Here is a 17,492-nt window from a genome sequence, read left to right on the forward strand (position 1 = left end):
ACAGTGAGGAAATGGGCCTGGGCAGAGAGTGAACCTGAACTGAGATGCCATTTCCACAGAAGCCTCAGCTAATTCCTTGGGAAGCTCTGGAACTGGGAAAATAGCCCTTCAGGAGCCTCTGAAGGGAAGCAAAAGGATGTGCCTTTGGATCCCTGCATGTCCAGATGTCCCCAAGGAGGGGCAATCGGTTCATACTCCCCACCACCAAAATAATTCTCTCAGAAGTCCCAAGGACCCTCCTCTTTGGTATCCCTGCAGTGTGGGTCCCTATTGAACACACCCTCTTCTCCACCCTCTTCTCGGGAGCGCTGGTGCCCTGCATAGCCCTGAAACCTGGATGGACTCAGTTCCTTTCATTGGCTGCTTTGCCTGCTTAGACCACGGCTCTGTCCTCAACCCAGTCCTCTCTCCCTGTCTACACTCTCCCCCATCTCATCTTCCCTCAGCTTCACATCTCCTGGTCCTCCTCCGACTCCCACCCCCCACACCACCACCACCCTCCCTTCTACAGCCTTCTGCTGCCCCTTCCATAGTCACCCCCTCCCCATTGCAGGTCTTCCTCTCACAGGGATGCTTGCAATGGTCTCCTTTCAAGACCCCCAATTCACATCCCCTCTGCTAATCCTTTCTCATTCACCTGGGTGTTGAGAAGGCTGGTGCTTCCCTGCCTTCCCTGTCAGCTCTCCCTGCCTCCCCAGCTTCTCTGCCCCAGCAACCGGGTAAATGGGTAACCTTGCTCACTGCGGTCAAGTTTCAAAAGAACATGGTTGGAAAAGCACAGGCCTTTGTTGCTCTGGGAAATAACACATGCCTGCCGGCTGTTCAGTCAGAGCCCGGCACAGGCAGCTTTGCTCCTGCCCTGTGCCAGGGCACAGGCAGATGGGCTCTCTGCCTGGTCTTCCTTGTCCTGGTCTAGGAAGAGATCTGGGTTCTCCCTGCCTGGGGATGTAAGGCAGGTCAACGGGACTCTCCTAGGGACAGGGCAGTGATGGTAGTCTTCGCTGCGCTGGCTGTGGGGGAAGAAGGGGGCGATGGAAGGCTCTCTGTGATCACACATGCTAGTTAGTCCCTGGAGTCTGGAGCCCTCGGCGGCCAGCTTCTCCCAGGACCCTGCTCATTTCCAGCTCCACCAGAGCAGACCTAGGGGGCAGCAAGGCCTGAGAGAAGTCTGGGTCGGGGAGGGGGCTAAGGGCAGATGGGCGATCTGGAAGCCGACAGACCCTAGTCCATCCCGACACCTCCTAACAAGAGTCCCCCAGGCAACCGCACAGCTGCCCCTCACTCCGACTGCATTCGCTCTGTGTGCTGTGAATTGAAGAAAGGCCAAGTCCCAAACAAAGACGCTGGCGCCCAGGGCTTCTGGGGAGCCCGGCCCGCGGCGGCTGGGAACAGAGGGGGCGCGGGGCGCGGGGCGGGGCGGGCAGAGGCGCGGGCGGGCGGCCGGAAGGGCCAAGGGCTCCGGAGCGCACCGCCTTCGCCCAGACCCTCTCCGGGGGGAGGTCAGGAGCGCAGCGCAGCGCAGCTGGCGGGCGGGCAGGGGGCGGCCCTCCAGCCTCCGCTCCACCTCCAGACTCCACTCCCTTGGCTGCGACCGAGCCCTGTGCCCCGCGGCCGGTAAGTGCAATGCACCGGGCTCCGGAGGCCCGCGGGTCTGGGGCGCAGGGGGAAGAGGGCGTCCCCGCGGGGAGGAAGCGCCCCACTTTCCCTTGATTGTCGTCCCCCCCCACCCCACCCCGCTCTCCTCCCAACCCCCAGAGCTGGACCTCAGAGGGCCTCAGCGGGCAGGGGCAAGCTGACTTCTGGTTAGGAGTGAGACAGGAATCCCGGGGACATTCAGGGTGGATGTGTGTAAGCACTGGTGTCTGTACAGGGTCCCCAGCTTCTGTGCTGGGAACTGTGCTCCTGATTTCCTCACACAGGTCTGGGAGAGCTCTGGGCCTGTCAGTGCCCAGTGCTGCACAGCTTGTTCAGTGCAAGGCTGCTCCTCTTCAAATTGCCATTCTCTTTGTCCACCCTGAATTCCCTTCGCTGGTTCTTAAGAGTGAGGTGACAGGTCCAGCGTAATCCTACCTAAAATTTTGCAGTCCGTGACTCTGCTCCCCGTGCAGAGCAGGGTTTGCGAAATGCCAGCAGCTGGTGGGCCTCCTGTGTGCCCAGGGCTGTCCTCAGCACCTGCCTGCGGTGCAGGGCTGTGCACAGTCCCATGGGCACAGCGGCGTCCTGGTGAACATGGTGCAGCAGACCCTGTCACTGTGCTTGTAGTTGGTTAGTTCGGTATGGAAAGATGGAAGGTGTGGAAGGTGCTAGAGTGTATTTTTCACCAATGATATGTGCAGTGTTCACATGCATAAACAGGCCAGGAAATATAAAAGGGAGGCGTGCTCAGTGGTTGGACAGGAGAACATCTCAACTGGGTCAGAGTGGCCGTGTGCAGGAGTGGGTGCCCCAGAGGCCTCCAGCAGGTTGGCACGCGTGGTGAGGCAGGCGTGGCTGGAGAGGAGCGGCAGCTTCTGGAAAAACTTCTTTGTGTACTCTAGGGCAGAGGGTAAAGAGAAGGAAGGTGGTGTTGGGCCAGAGCGGATGGTCTGTGTTTAACTTGTGGGCAGCTGGATTCCAGGGAAAAGAATCTGCAGGTGGAGTCCGGAGACCCGGGTCTGAATCAAAAGTTAGCTGCTGTTACTTGGCCAGTGCGGAGTTCCCTGCACAGGTCACTCTGGGGTCCAGGGGCTTCCAGTGCAAAACTAGTAACCGCTGCCCTGCCTGCCTCCTGAGGCGCCCATTAGCTGATGCCTGCAAAGTGCTTCGACAGCAGGAAGGCTCTCGGGGCAAAGGTGAGTGCTGGGCCCACCGGTGCCACCTGGGAGTGTGGGCAACACGTGGGGGCCCGGAGCTGTTTAGTTTGTGGGTCATAGAGGGAGCCATTTGCATGCTGCTCCTGGTGATAGTCCGCGTCATGGGGATGCCTGCCTCGAAGCACTCTGACTGCGGCTGGGGGGGCGGTGGTTTGTGCGAAGCCCCTACAGCACGGGCCCAATCTGGGAGGTGGCCTTTGAGTCAGAGCCCGGAGCAGCATGACTTCCAGGGAGCCTTCCTCCAGGTGAGCCGGGAGTCCTTAGACCCTCCGACTGGTGTGTGCCCTCTGCCAACAATGGAAGCAGCAAGGAGCATTTTCCAGTTTGCAGCCAGCCGGGGAGCCAGAGAGGAGGACGCTTTCCCAACCAGGCCAGGGGCAGGGAGGACAACTGCGAGGCGCTGTCTTCTGGGTTTCAGAGCCCCAGCTGTAACAAGCTGAGGAGGGCAAGGAGGGGATCAAGAGTCATGACAGACAGCCCCAAACACCAGGATGTGGCTGGTGGTTTGTCAGCCCTTGGATGTCACCAGTCACCTCGACTTCTTTGAGTGCAGCAGCTACTCGGTAAACACTGTGAAAGGAAAGAGCCGTGGCAGGAAGCCTGGAGACCTGGGGTCAAGTCCCAGCTCGGCCTCCTTCCAGGTCGTCCTTCATGTCTCACATCCCCAGAGAGCCTTTCCTGATCCCCCGTCTGAAGCAGCCACCGCCTGGCCCAGTCACAGCGTCTATTCTACTTGCTTCACAGCACTTACCGCCATCTGAACTCCTGTCTGCCCATTGCACCGCACTGTGCGCATCTGCGGAGAGGCCCTCCCTCTCCTGTTACCTGCTGCCTCACCAGCAGCCAGCACACAGTAGGTACTTGAGAAATGTTGGGTTAGCAAGTGAGGGAATAACTTAGTTATGGGGGAATGGCTGCATGGTTTTCAAATTGTGCTCCTAGGAGCTTCTGAGGAAGGAGCAAGCCCTATAGGCCCAGCCCTGGGGGCACCAACTGCTCAGGGTTCATCTGCATTGTGGGCTGGCTTCCAGGGAGGATTTCCTTTGACAAAAGCGTCTTCCCACTATAAACTAGAAAACCACTCTTAGGGGCCTTTTCAATGCCAAGTTGGAATAATAGTAATGCACACTGGGCCCTCAAGGAGGACCAAAGGCTGCCATTCAGACTGGACATGGTAATCCCAGACCATTTCGGCTCAGTCACTGAATTCATCGTATGGGTGTTTTTTTAACTGGTGGAATTTCCTGGATTTTTTGTCAAGGTTAATGCGAAAATTGCTTTGCACACAATAGAGCAATGTGGGAAACTCTGGGGCTTGTGTGAGACAAGCACTAGACTGAGAGGACAACTGAATATCCACAAAGGGACTAAGCCACACGCTGATGGCCTGGAGCTGCCTATGCAGGGTGATGTCTGTCATCGCCCTCCCTTGGGTGTGTTCCCAGGCACACTGCCCAGATGTGCCTCCTGCCCAGGAGGTATCCACTCACTCGGCATCGTTTTTCTGGAGTAGTTGGCAGTGGAGAGGAGCCCTCCACTCTGAGCGATTTCTGAGGGCAGCAGCGCAGTGGCTCGCCCTGACCCACATTTCCAGCAGCCACGTCAGCTCCTTGGGAAACATCTGTCATGTGTCTTGTCCTATAAATACATTTACAGATGGCGGTACGGCTCCTGTGCCCAGCACTGTACCCGGGTTTGGGGCACAATATGCATTTACCACCACCTTTACTAAACCTATGGGAGTTACTATATCCTATAATATAGAGTTATATGGCATAGCACATTATTTATTAGTTGCATAATGTCTACATATATTAGCAGTATGCCCACGGGCAGAGAAGGAGGTCTGGCTGTCTCACTGGGTTGTGTAGGTGGTTGAAGAGAAGGGCAGAGAAGAGACGGGTACAGATCAGAATCTCGTTCACTCCTTTGGACACTGACTCTCCTGCTTGTACATGTCCCCGCTGTGGCTGACGTTTATACTTACAAGACAGCACACCACTGAGCAGACCTGGGCAGGGTGTTAATCTGCATGGAGTTACCACTTGCCTGCTTAGAGCCTAACTATATGCATATATATATATATATATATATATATATATATATATATATATATGATTTTTTTACAGAGAGGAAGGAAGAGGGATAGAGAGTTAGAAACATCAATGAAAGAGAAACATCGATCACTTGCCTCCTGCACACCCCCTATTGGGGATGTGCCTGCAACCAAGGTACATGCCCTTTTGACCAGAATCAAACCCAGGACCTTTCAGTCCACAGGCCGACGCTCTATCCACTGAGCCAAACCGGTTTCGGCAAGAGCCTGACTCTTCAGGCCTCAGAAATACATAAGGACCTGGTTCCTAACCTCGAGCACCTATTGTTGAAAAATTAAACTCACTCCCAGGAAGAGATGGGAACACAGTTGGCGCTCAGAGACGGCGAAGAAAACAAGCGCCAGTCCAGGGCAGACAGCCCAGCCTGGAGCCCGCCGCTGCCCCTTCCTCCCGCGTGACCTCACTGAGCCCCAGTTCCTCATCCTGTAAACAGAGGAACTGATCCGTGACTCCTAGCCTGCTGTACAGAAGCCTGAGTCAGGCCTAGAAAGCGCAATGCAGTGGAGGGCAGGGAGCATCGAAGCGTCTGATGACGACAGTGGACAGTTGGGAAAAGGGCTCATGGTGGGGAGGGGCCTTGCCCATGGTAATCACCGTGCCCTTGTGTCTAAACACAGGTCTCCCCGGGCGGTGTCAGGGGTGCATGGTCTCCTGCTGGCTATGCCTCCAAGCCAGCCAGGCACCCCTTTTCTTTTTGGGGTGCCTTTCCAGTGCACAGCTTATGGGAGGAATGCATCTGTATCTGAACAGCTTCTCCCTCCTGTGTTCACTGTCCCTGAATGTGCATTTAGCCCTCCTTCAAGGCTCAGGGAGCTTTACTGTAAAGGCCGTGGACTTGGGAATTGAGGCAGTTTCAGGGGTTCAGGAAATGGCGAGGGAAATGGCTCTGCTGGCGCCCGGTCTGTTTTGAAGTAGTTCCCTGCTCCTCTTTAATGGTAGAAGGAGTAATCAGCAGTGGCTCTTGGCTTGTCCTGACTTAGGCATTCTTCTTTATTTTTTAACACTGACCTCATGTTTTGGAAACATTTTTGTCAGCCAAACTTTAATGTAAATGAAAAGTTGCTTCTCCGGCTGAAAAAAAATTCATCAAGATCATGTCACTGATAGTGAAGTCACTGCTTGCTGTCTGCTTTCTGCTTTCTGTCACTTACTGTATTAACTGGGATTCTGTGCTCCTGGGGCATCCTGAATGCAAATAAAGGAGGCAGCACAGAACAGGGCACACACACTGCGCCTCTCCCTCTCTCGTGCCCAACCCCACCGAGATGCCCTCTACAGGGCATTAACAGACCAAGGCCCTTCAGAAGGCAGCCACCACTTTCTGATCACACTGAGCAGATACTAAGGGCTTTTAATTCCTCAGTTTCAAGCAAATATTAGGAAACAAGTACGGCAAGTCCTCGGTAGGTTCCGAGACTGTAGGCGAAACAACTCGTAGTTTGACCGCCGGCTAATTGTTATAAACGGGAGGGATGTTCCTATGGCGTCTCATCAACTTCATAACGAACACTGAGGGAAACGCTTGTTTGAGGGCCTGCTGTTCCAGTCCCAGGGGCTCGGAAAGGGGGCGAGAGGAAGGCCCTGGTCGTTTTTTAATGTCGGAAGGAAAACTGTTAGAAAAAGCCACAAAGACTTTAATTCCTCTAAAGTAATCTACATCCTACCTTCGTTTCAATTATCATTTAAATAACGCTAATTGTGGATAGCTATTTTCATCATTACATTTGATAATTCATGACTGGCTATTCTCCAGGGGCTCAACAACTGTTTTTTCTGTCTTGCGAGCTAATATTACACAGTTAAAAGGTTGAAACAAATAAAGAAAGAAGAATATGCAGCAGAGACCACATGGGCTGCAAGTCTGGAATTTTGCCATCTAGTCCTTTATAGAAAGTGGGCTGAGCCCTAATCCCCCAGGTCATCCTGCCGTTGTCGTGATGACAGCTCAGCAACCCCAGGGCACTGAACAGGGCACAGTGGTCAGAGGGAAGCTCAGCCTCGAGCCAAAGTCTCTCTCTGGTGCCGCCCTCTACAGCCAGATTGAATTGGCCTGGGGTGCAGCCTGAGCGCACCTCTCTCCCCCCAGTCCTCCCAGTGGGCCCAGGGCAGCTAAGGTTGAGAAGCACTGCCCTAAAGCAGTTCTCTGAGAGAGGTCCTGAGGTTCAGCCACCCGGCTGGTTAGAAATACAGATCTCAGGCCCATTCCCACCTGCTAACTCAGAAACTCCGATGGGGCGAGAGAGAGGGGCAGCACTTGTGTTTATTTGGTTTTGTTTTGTTTTATTGATTTCTGAGAGGAAGGGACAGGGAGAGAGAGATAGAAACATCAATGATGAGAGAGAATCATTGATCCACTGTCTCCTGTACAACACCTACTGGGGATCAAGCCCAAAACCTGGCATATGCCCTGGCCAGGAATCAAACCTGGACCTTCTGGTTTACCTGGTTCATAGGTAGATGCTCAAGCATTGGGTCAGGCCAGCTGAGCAACATCTGTATTTTAACAAACATTCAAGATTCTGCTGCACTGCAAGTGTGAGAACAGTACTTGGAGGCTTGGCCTTTCAAACCTAAACCTGCTCATTGCCAGCAAACTCACAGACGGGCTAGTGGACGAAGCAGCCGCAAAGGGGAAAGTTGGCAAGGGGACCAGAGGCTGGCACCTTCATTGTTATTTTACCCTCAGCCAAGGCCCTGGGAGGTGAAATGAGCTGCAGGACTCAGGACTGGAATAGCACCACCAACAGTCATGAACTCTTCTCTAACAGGAGTTACCATTAATAAAAATGTTAGCTTTGGACTCTTCATTACTACATATATGTTTGTCTTTAGTGTGTTAACTTATGGAAGGTAACTATTGCTAAACACAGGATTTAAGTACAACTCCTGCACTAGCCTGACATGATGTAAGGAAACATCATTGGTGCCTGGGAAGTAGGAAAGCTGTACTGCTGACCTTCACCTCATAACTAATGGGTGAATTCTGTTCTCCAACCACGGCCCTCCTCACCCCAGGAAGAACAGGGTACTTTGCCCCAACTGCCTGCCCTCTAGTAACATAGCACAGGCAGCCCTTATAAAAATGTAAGAGGATTTAAGACCTACTGATGGCCTACTATGTGCTGGACATTTAGTGAGGTTTTAACATACATTATCTCCTATAATAATCACAACCCTATGAAAGCAGTGCTATTATCCCCATTTTGCAGTTGTGGATGATGAGGCACAGAGAGGTTAAAGACCTTCCCCAGATCCCACAGCTAACAAACAGCAGAACTGAGATTCAAACCCAAGGAGGTCTGGCCTCAAAACTGGTGGGGTGGATGTGGTGAAGCTTTCTCATGATAAGTTCAATAAATCTAAACTGGTTGACCTTGTAACCAGTTTAGACCCCCAGCTCTCCCAAGGCTTGCCCAGTGTCCTGTGTGTCCTTGGCAGGGTGTGAGCCACACCGTGCAAAGGCTGGGCTGCTGTGCACCATCTTAGAACAAATTCAAGGGCCAGAGGCACCAGAGGCATGGGGCAGCCAGCGGTGAAGATTCCATCTGAGTTGTCAAGAACAGTTCCTACCCTCAGAGCTGCCTGGGCCTTTAAATTCATGCCTTCTCACTTTGGAAATTAGCAGACAAAGTGGTATATAAATATTACACATTATCATCACCATCAGCAATAACAAGGCATCCTTTTAGAGTTCTTTACATCTCCAAAGCTCCATAAACTCATTAGCTCCTGTGTCCTCATGCTGTTGGCCTTGGTTACAACCAGAGGCAGTGGGAGCCCTGAGATCATGACTGTCAGCAGCACTATGAGACCGCAGTCCCCCCAAACCCAGGAGGTGGGAACTGGGGCCAAAGATGAGGGTTGAAGTCACAGCCCTTCTCAGCCTTACTCCTTGAGAGCAAAGAAATGACATTCACCCTCTGGGTCTCTCCAGCCAACATATGGGAGTGGACTGATTCCAAATGTTCCGTCTGTTTCTTTAAACTCTGGAACATATAGACAGCTTCCCAAAGAAACAATGGGTAGTGATGTTCCTGCTGATGATGTAATTAGTACATGGTTAGGAAGCCACTGTGGGCAGCATCTGCAATGTCCTGATGCCAAGACTGTTTCTGCAATGTCCTCCCTCTATAACTCATGGAACTGAAGTTGTTCCTTGTTCAGAAATAATTAAGGTAATAGTGCAGAGTTATTGGTTAGTTGCCCTGTGAGTATGTTATTTCCTTGCCCAGAAGATCGAGCATCTTTAAAAATACAGTTATCTGTGTGTTTGGCTCTGCAGCAGGCAGAAGATGCTAATACTTTCCAAAGGGGCTTCTAAGTCCACAGAGAATGTGTTTTCACAAACCCGAGAAGAGGAAACACGGTTTATTTATCTTGGCAGCTTCCAAACTCTGTTCAATAAATTGCATCCCTTCCTGGACTTAATACCTAACAGATTTACATCAAGTCTCAAAGTGAAAATTGGAATTTAAATTTGGATGCATGAGTGTCCTCTCCCTCACGTGCACACACAAGCACAGGACTGTAGTCGGTGTGCCTCATGAGGTAGGAAGCAAGCTGAACCAGGGGCAGGCACACCCACCTGGCTTCCAGTCCCGCTCTGTGTCTGATGCTGAGCCCGCATCGTGGCCCTTCTCTTGGGAACTGATGGTCTGGGCCTGGTCTGTACCAGCCAAAAAGGAGCCTGGACCTTTTCATGGAGAGTTTAAACCCCTGTGGGCATCTGCGAAAACCTATGGAGCCCCAGCACATAAATAGTAACATTTTTCATGCTTTTTCAGGGGGCCTAAGCTTTAAGCCTTTCAGAGTCCTTTAGGCTCATTGCTAAGGTGTCCTGCTCCAAAACAACACAGGCACTATTTTGAAAGCAAATGAGAAATTGTACACATTTTTTTTTTTTTTTTTCATTCCCTGCTGCCTGGAAGGAGTGCCGTGCCTTTCTGATTCCCAGCAAGCAGGTTGTGAATGTGCTTATGTGAATACAGACACAAAGTAATGGGCACTCTAATGAAGGCTCCTGTGGGGCCGGGGGTGGGGGTGCCTTCCACACCCTGGCACCGCTCCTCCCGCCTGGCTGGTGCCTGCCCTCATCCCCCATGGAGCCTGACACTGCTGGTGTGCTGGGCACGCAGGCTGCGAGGTCAACCAGCACTCACTGGCCTTCACGGTCACTCTCTGGGAGTCCTTGCCCTCTTGTTAATGACTCACCCAAAGTCACACAGCTGATAAGGGTGACAGTTTTTCCCTCATATGTGCTCATCCCAGCTCACTCTGACTCCCCCTCTTTCCTGCCCCCTCCTTGCAGAGATATGGTGGCTGGAGAAAACTGCCTCTCCCCACCCTTCATCCCCCCCAGCCTGCACTCAGGATTGTGCATCAGCCATCCTATAGGGACCTCTTCTCCGAAGCTCATGAATGTCCTCTGTGCTCCAGTAGCACCATTTCCAAGGCAGCTCCCTGAAATCGCTGCATCAGGCAGACAGTTGCTATAGCTGTGGACCTGGGGAGGGGCTGCTCTGAGGAGTTTATACTCAGCTGGGATCCCGCCCTGGGAGTGGGGGCAGTGTGGTTGGGCTCCTGCATCTGAGGAGCTGGGTCCCCTGGGTCAAGTTCATGGTGAGTCCTTGTTGAGCCTGAGAGCTGGGATCATTGTTGATCTGGGGCCTGGAGTCCTCCCACATCCTCTGGACTGCTTTGAGGAGCCTTCGCTTCTCACATGTACACACCAGTGACCACATACCCTGGCTCCACAGAATAGATGACCCTTGGGCCGCAGCCCTGGCCTGAGTCCCAAATCCAAGCTTGGAGGGAGGGGTGGTCCTGGGCCCAGAGTGTCTGCTACATCTGCCTGGCTCACTAGGGGACTGTGGTGTTTGGAGCTTTTCCTTCCACTCTCAGGGTCATGGGCACCCAGCCTCTCAGCCTTCTATAATTTCTGCAAGGCATGAGCATGCCGTTGTTGGCTGACTACCCGGGAGGGAGGGAAGGGAGCACGGTGGCAGCACACGGACTACCTGCTTCCACCCTAACTGCACAGAGAGGGCTGGAGCAGAACCTGGACATGGTGCCTCTGACTGGCCTCCTCCTCAGGGCCTGTGTGCAGTTAGCAGCCTTTTGCCTTGGTGTGGTCACGTGGACTCAGACTCTGAGGTCCTGTGCAGTTCCCAAAGACACAGCCCAGTTTTCCTGGCTGAGCATGGGGTCTGGAAAGCTGTTGTCCACAGTGTGGGTGGAACATGCTAGGAGTTGCCTTGGGAGGAAGGTGGGAGCTGGGACCAGACCACATGCCCCCGAGTTCCCTGGCCCTGGCCAAGGGCACAGAGCAGGCTCAGCTGTGCCAGAACTCCCTGGACAGACGTGGTTCTCATCGTAAACTGGGAGCTGAGCACTGACCAAAGAAGCCTGACGCAATTACAGACCCTGGCGGGCAGCCCAGCTCCTGCACTGGCCTGGCAGCAGCCAAACTGGACATGTTCCTAGGAGGCAGACGGGCACTAGGAGCCCAGGCAGGACGGTCTGCCAGACAGTCTGAAGCTGGGGAGGCTCCTCTGGAGCAGCACAGGGAGTGGCTGTGGAGGGACTTGCATTCCAGACAGGCTGGGTGTCCTTGAATAAGTTTTCTTATCCCTGACGGGATCCTAAGAGTACCCACCTCTCAGTTATGGTCAGAACTACTATAATAATTCTATTATTATTTTAATTACTCTCATTATTATTCTCATCATTGGTGCAAATAACCAGTGAGCTAAAGCTTGCAGAGGACAGAATTAGCAAACCACGTGTCAGCGTGCAGGGGCTGCTGCCATTCCTGCTCCCACTTGCTCAGGGCAGATGCCTTGTTCAAAAAATGAGTCGGTCCTTAGTTGGGTAGCTCCGTTGGTTAGAACATCATCCCAATATGCCAAGGTTGCAGGTTCAATACCGAGTCAAGGCACATACAAGAAATAACCAATGAATGCATAAGTAAGTGGAACAACAACTCTCTCCCTACTTCTCGTCCCTCTTGCCCATCCCTCTCTCAAGTCCATAAACACATCCTCATGTGAGCATCAAAAAATATTTGTGCAAGAATATACTGGTAGAATATCGTTTTCTCATTGTGTCGATAAATAAACGGAGGCTCAGACCGGGGCAGTGACTTGCCCAACTTGCTGGCAAGTAGAGAGGGAAGTCCTGAATCAAACACCCTCGCCCTGGGCCTCCACCTGTCCCACCGTCTGACTGCTGATGCACCCTGTCTGTTGGTGGGCTCCCTCAGCATCACTTTGGCAATTCATCTCCTTGGGAACCATAGAAGGGAAAATGGCCCTCCATGCTTTTCTCTCACCTGGGTCCCAGGAGCACACACGTTCCCCCCTTGCCTCGGGGTGAGGACCAAGCAGCTCCCACCTGGACAGGGCCTTGGGCACGTGTCTCCACATGGGTGATGAAAAGAGCAATTCTTCCTCAGTGGAAATTATAGATCCATTCATTCAAGATGATGGGGAAAATTATCATGCAGATCCATCTCTGAGTGTGGGAAAAATTATAGACTGTATTCTTCTCTATAATTATGCTGGTTTTAGCGGGAGCAGTTAAGTATATTAGACAATGCATTCTTTTTTAAAGATGTTTTTGAGACCCAGTGGGTCAAAATGAAAATCCCATGCTCTTAGCTGCTTGTTAGGTGGCCATGTGCCCAACTACAACTTCATTATAGTGGAGGAAGAAAAGGACAACTTTTGGAAAATCACTAGCAGTCTCAGCTATACCTTATGAGCCAAACTTAAGTTTTAATGCACACCCCATCCTCCAGAAAAATAGGGAGGATCTACCTACAGATCTCAGTTAAGGCTTATATATTTAAAATAATCTGTCAGCTTTTTTATTAAGTGTACCAGCACCCAAATGTCTGCCCACCCTCACTGGGTTTGGGCAGCCCAACCTGTGAACACCCTCCTTACCTGCTCATCACTGCACATTGTGCTGCCCAGTCCCTGCTTGGCAACTTCCAAAAAAAGCCAGAGTTTCACCTAGTCAACCCTATCAAAAGAAAGGCACCCAGGCCCAACAGGGAGGATAGGTGGTAAGGCTTCTGGTTTATTGGAAATGAGAGAGAGAGAGAAAGAAAGAGAGAGAGAGAGAGAGAGAGAGAGAGAGAGAGAGAGAGAGAGAGAGAGAGAGAGAAACAGCTTGTTAAGTTAGCAACTGTGCACACCTCTATAGACTATGCCCTGCACAATTCTGGGCTCAGCTGTGCACAGTTCCAAGGGCAGCCAATCACAACAGAGTGTACAGCGCCCCGTGGAGTAGAGTGATGTGACAACACCATCTTTGTCTCATCCCCAAGTGCCACCACCTCTGCTGAACCTGAACACCTGGACTCTGGGACCTTCCTGAGTGGTGGCCCATTCAGATCCTGCACTCAGCCTGAATGGGCCACCACTGAAGCCTCCATCCTTGCTAGGAGAGGTTTCTCAGGAGCAGTCAGTGCTCTAAGAACCTTTCAACTCTAGATGGAAATAACTTCTTTCCTCAAATCCTGCTGAAAGGCAGACCTGCGAGGCGTTGACTAAGACACTTTGACACCAAGTCTGCCAGAGAAGCTCAGACTCCTCAAGTATAAAATAGAGGGGAAAGCACCTGCCTCACTGAGTCATTGCGGCACTAAATGAGAGACCTGGACTTATCGGGCCTCACCTCTGTTCACTGGCTGGCATTGCACAGTGATGGAGTGTCCAACTGCCGGCCAGAGTCTGAGAGAGGCTCTGGGGCCAGAGATGGATTCTCAGGACCCTAACACAGCTTGTCTCCATGACTAGGAAATCAAATGTTTCTGGAACAGAGGCAGAATGACCTGCCTCCCTTCGATCCGGCGTTTGTTTATTCAATTATCTATTTCCAGATCCAGCCGCACACAACTCCGCCTCTCACAGCTCTGCAGCCCGTCATGCTGAGCATCTGCAGGAGGAAGGGAAGGAGGCCACTGTGTGTCTCAGCACTGAGATCTGCTGGGGTGGCTCCTGGCTTTCCCGGCCTCTGCTGGGAGCTATCTTGAAGGGCTGGAGCAAAGTTGGGCAAAGAGGATGTGGGGCTTGGAGAAGGGGCAGATGCATGTTCATTGTCAATGCCTGTCGAAGCTGCCCCCAGGTGGTTTCTTCAGAAGTCTGACTCTAGGAAGCACCTGACTGTCCTGTTCCCGTTTATTTCCACAAGGGTTTTCTAGTTTGGTGTACCAGAGACAGGTCCATGTTTCTCACCTGAGGCTGAAATTGAAAGACAAAGAAAATGGGTGGACGAGGCAGAGAAAGCTCTGGGAGAAAATGATCAGAGGATCTTCCTGGGCTGTCGGTGTAAGGCTTCCTGGAGGCCCTGCTGGTGGCATTGCTGGTGCCCCAGCCAAACCGCCCACTCAGAACCATGCTCCACCTTCCCCAAATTCGGGCTGTCTCCTTTTGATCACCTTTAACTTAGGTGTCCCAGGGACAACTCTTAAAGAGGCAGGTGCTTTCACATGGCTCGTTAGTGCATGTGATCATCAGTTCATTCATTCACTCAACATCTGACACCCATGCACCCGAAGCTGTGGTGGATGTCCACTTTTCAGAACTGAGCTCATGTTTTAGCAAGTAATATAGTAAGGCAAATGCTTTAGGCTTAATTAATGGGGCCGTTAGTGACCCTCTGTGTAAGAGCAGGAAGTGGGTTGCAGAAACCTACAGCGAATAGAGGGGAGGTGGGGCAGAAAGATTCAGAGGCTGAGGATTACTGAATATCATGACAAGCAGTCTAACATAGTGGCAAAGAGCCAGGATGGGACATCCAAACCAGGATACTTTTTAAGTGAAAAGGGTCATCACAATAATCATGCCAAGACAGTAGGTTTAAATTGGGACTGTCCTGGAGAAACTGGGATTGTGGCCAAACTGGAACATATGGTTCCCTGCGGAGAATCCACTTTGAAACCAGACTGCCTGACTCCGAATCCTGCCTGACTTACTAATAGTGTGGCCTCAGCAAACTCTATAAACTGTCTCCATGTTTTAATAACATGATTAATGAAAACATTCTTTTCAATTCACATGACATAGTCATTAGAAGAAACTATTTTCTGAGGCATAAAGCAAGTCTCAACAAATTTCAAATGGCTGAAATCATATAGAGCATATTCTTCAGCAATAGTAGAATTAAACCAGAAATCAGCAAGAAAAAAACAACTGAAACATTTCCAAAATGCTTTAAAATTAAGCAATTCACATATAATCTTAGGTAAAAAATAAATTGCCAATAAGAATTAGAAAATTCTCTGAAATGAATAGTGAATAGTGAAAATACAACAAAACAAAGTCTTTAGAAAGCAGCCAAAGCAGTACTCAAAGGGAAATATATAGCCTTAAAGTACATATATTCACTTTGAAAGAGATCATCAAGCTGTATACTTAAGATTTCTATACATTATTTGTGTGTGTATTAAATTTTGAAAGTTTGGAAAATCACGAAATTATCTGATTTAAATCACACTAAAATACAAATGAGTGATAACATTCAGTTACGTCTACCTTTCAAGAAAGATTTATCTAACTAAGTGATTTTTGTTACACTTTCAAGCAAAATGCCATTAAAAACTGGAAGATTCCAGGTAGTCAATCCATAAGAGTTTAGAAGCCTTTCAAATAGACCTTGAGCCAACCTATCAAAAAATTACATTTTGGGGGATACTTCAGGTGAAATAGAGCCTAGAAAGTAAGATGATGATGAATGAAAAAGAAAAAGTAGACTAGAAAAAACAATGGTTCAAATATATTTTCATAAGTTCAGACTTAAACATGGTGAGTAGAAACCCAGGGAGCTCTTTTCTGGTGTCACTTGCACTGTTTCCAGAATGACCTTGGAAAAAAATCCCCTTCAACTCTTAGTTGCTTTTCAATATGTAATCTCAAATTTATATCTCTATAATTTTATAGAAAATTCTAGAGGCCCGGTACACAAAATTCGTACACTGGGGAATGGAGGTGTCCCCAGCCCAGCCTGCACCCTGTCCAATCTGGGACCCCTCAGGGGATGTCTGACTACAGGACATCCCTCTCACAATTCAGGACTGTTGGCTCCCAACCACTCACCTGCCTGCCAGCCTGATCACCCCCTAATCACTCCCCTGCCAGGATGATTGATGCCTAACTGCCCTCCCCTGCTGGCCTGTTCCCCCCCAATTCCCCTCCCCTGCAGGCCTCCCCCCAACTACCCTCCCCTGCCAGCCTGGTTGCCCCCAACTGCCCTCCCCTGCAGGCCTGGTCCCCCCCAAATGCCCTCCCCTCCTGGCCTGATAGCCCACAACTACCCTCACCTGGCAGCCATCTTGTGGCAGCCATCTTTGACAACATGGAGCGACCATCTTGTGTGATGATGTGAGGGTCAATTTGCATATTACCTTGTGGTCGTAGTGGAGATATGATCAATTTGCATGTTTCTCTTTTATTAGTATAGATTATTATTATTAATACATTGCCAATCAAAATTTTGTTGGTGGTTAGAGTGACAGGAAACTAAGTCCCTGCCTTGCCCTAATGGGCAGTATGACTCCCCCATGGGCTCTGCCACTGGACTCAGTTCTCTCAGTTCTCCAAGGGGCCGAGCTAGAGATCCTTTAGCTCCTTCCAACTATCCCATTTAGAGAATCTGAGGAAACTCTACTTCTGTGACTGTTTCAGAAGGATTATCCCCCACCAGGAATGGGCCAGAAGAATGGAAATTAAATAAGAGGGAAATCAGGACAAAGAAGGAAGAGACTGTCTGCATGGGGAAGGAACCACACCTTGCAGGAATGCACTCAGATTTCATTAAAAGTGAAAATTAAGTTACACATTAAACCACTTAGGCTTGTTTTCTTTCCAGCTGTTTTTGACCAACATTCAGCAGGGCCTCTTACTGAATGATGGTTTCCAGAGGTGGAAACTGGCACCTTTTTAACTGAAGCAGTGGGGCTGGGGTGGGGCATGGTTTTGCTTTTGTTTTAGAATCACTAAGCTCCCCAGGAGCCTACCCTGCCCCACCCCTGGTAAGGGATGGTCTCTGCTTAGGGAATGGAGGGTCAGGGCACCCTCAACCTGAACTACACATGGCCAACAAGATTGCCCTGGACCCCCAACCTGATTTTTCAGTCTTTCTACAACCCAGGCCACTGGGCCCAGCCATACTTCCAGCCTTTTATCACGCTGTTCCCTCTGCCTGAGCATCCCTCCCTCCTTTTCTGCCTGTTCTCAAGGATCAGATTAAATGCCCCTCTCTGCCCCTCCACCCCATCCCAACCCGGCAGAATTAATGCCACTTTCTCTGTGTTACCACATTGCTATGAGCTCCTAAAGGATGAATTCCAGTCTTCTAAGCACAGCTCCTGGCACAAACTGGGGCCTCAAAGCATGCTTGTTGAATGAGTAAAGGATGAGACTGGCCCACATGCCAACAGTGCTTTGTATTCATGTGTAATGTACAGTCAGTTCCCAAGCACTTCCTGGCTGCCCCACCCTCACACCCCCCCCCCCCC

At 50.8% G+C, this 17,492-nt stretch overlaps 1 protein-coding gene across 1 annotated transcript in view; it reads left to right on the top strand.

Moving 5' to 3' along the window:
- Nucleotides 1-1,419: 1,419 nt before the first annotated feature.
- Nucleotides 1,420-17,492, top strand: part of TSPAN11 (tetraspanin 11) — a 52,655-nt gene continuing 36,582 nt past the window's right edge. The window contains exon 1 of the mRNA XM_036454810.2: nucleotides 1,420-1,614. The gene's annotated coding sequence lies outside the window, so the exon portion shown is untranslated. The remainder of the gene's footprint in view (nucleotides 1,615-17,492) is intronic.

Source organism: Pipistrellus kuhlii, unplaced genomic scaffold (assembly GCF_014108245.1).
Source record: "Pipistrellus kuhlii isolate mPipKuh1 unplaced genomic scaffold, mPipKuh1.p scaffold_m20_p_3, whole genome shotgun sequence".
NCBI classification, from domain to species: Eukaryota; Metazoa; Chordata; class Mammalia; order Chiroptera; family Vespertilionidae; genus Pipistrellus; species Pipistrellus kuhlii.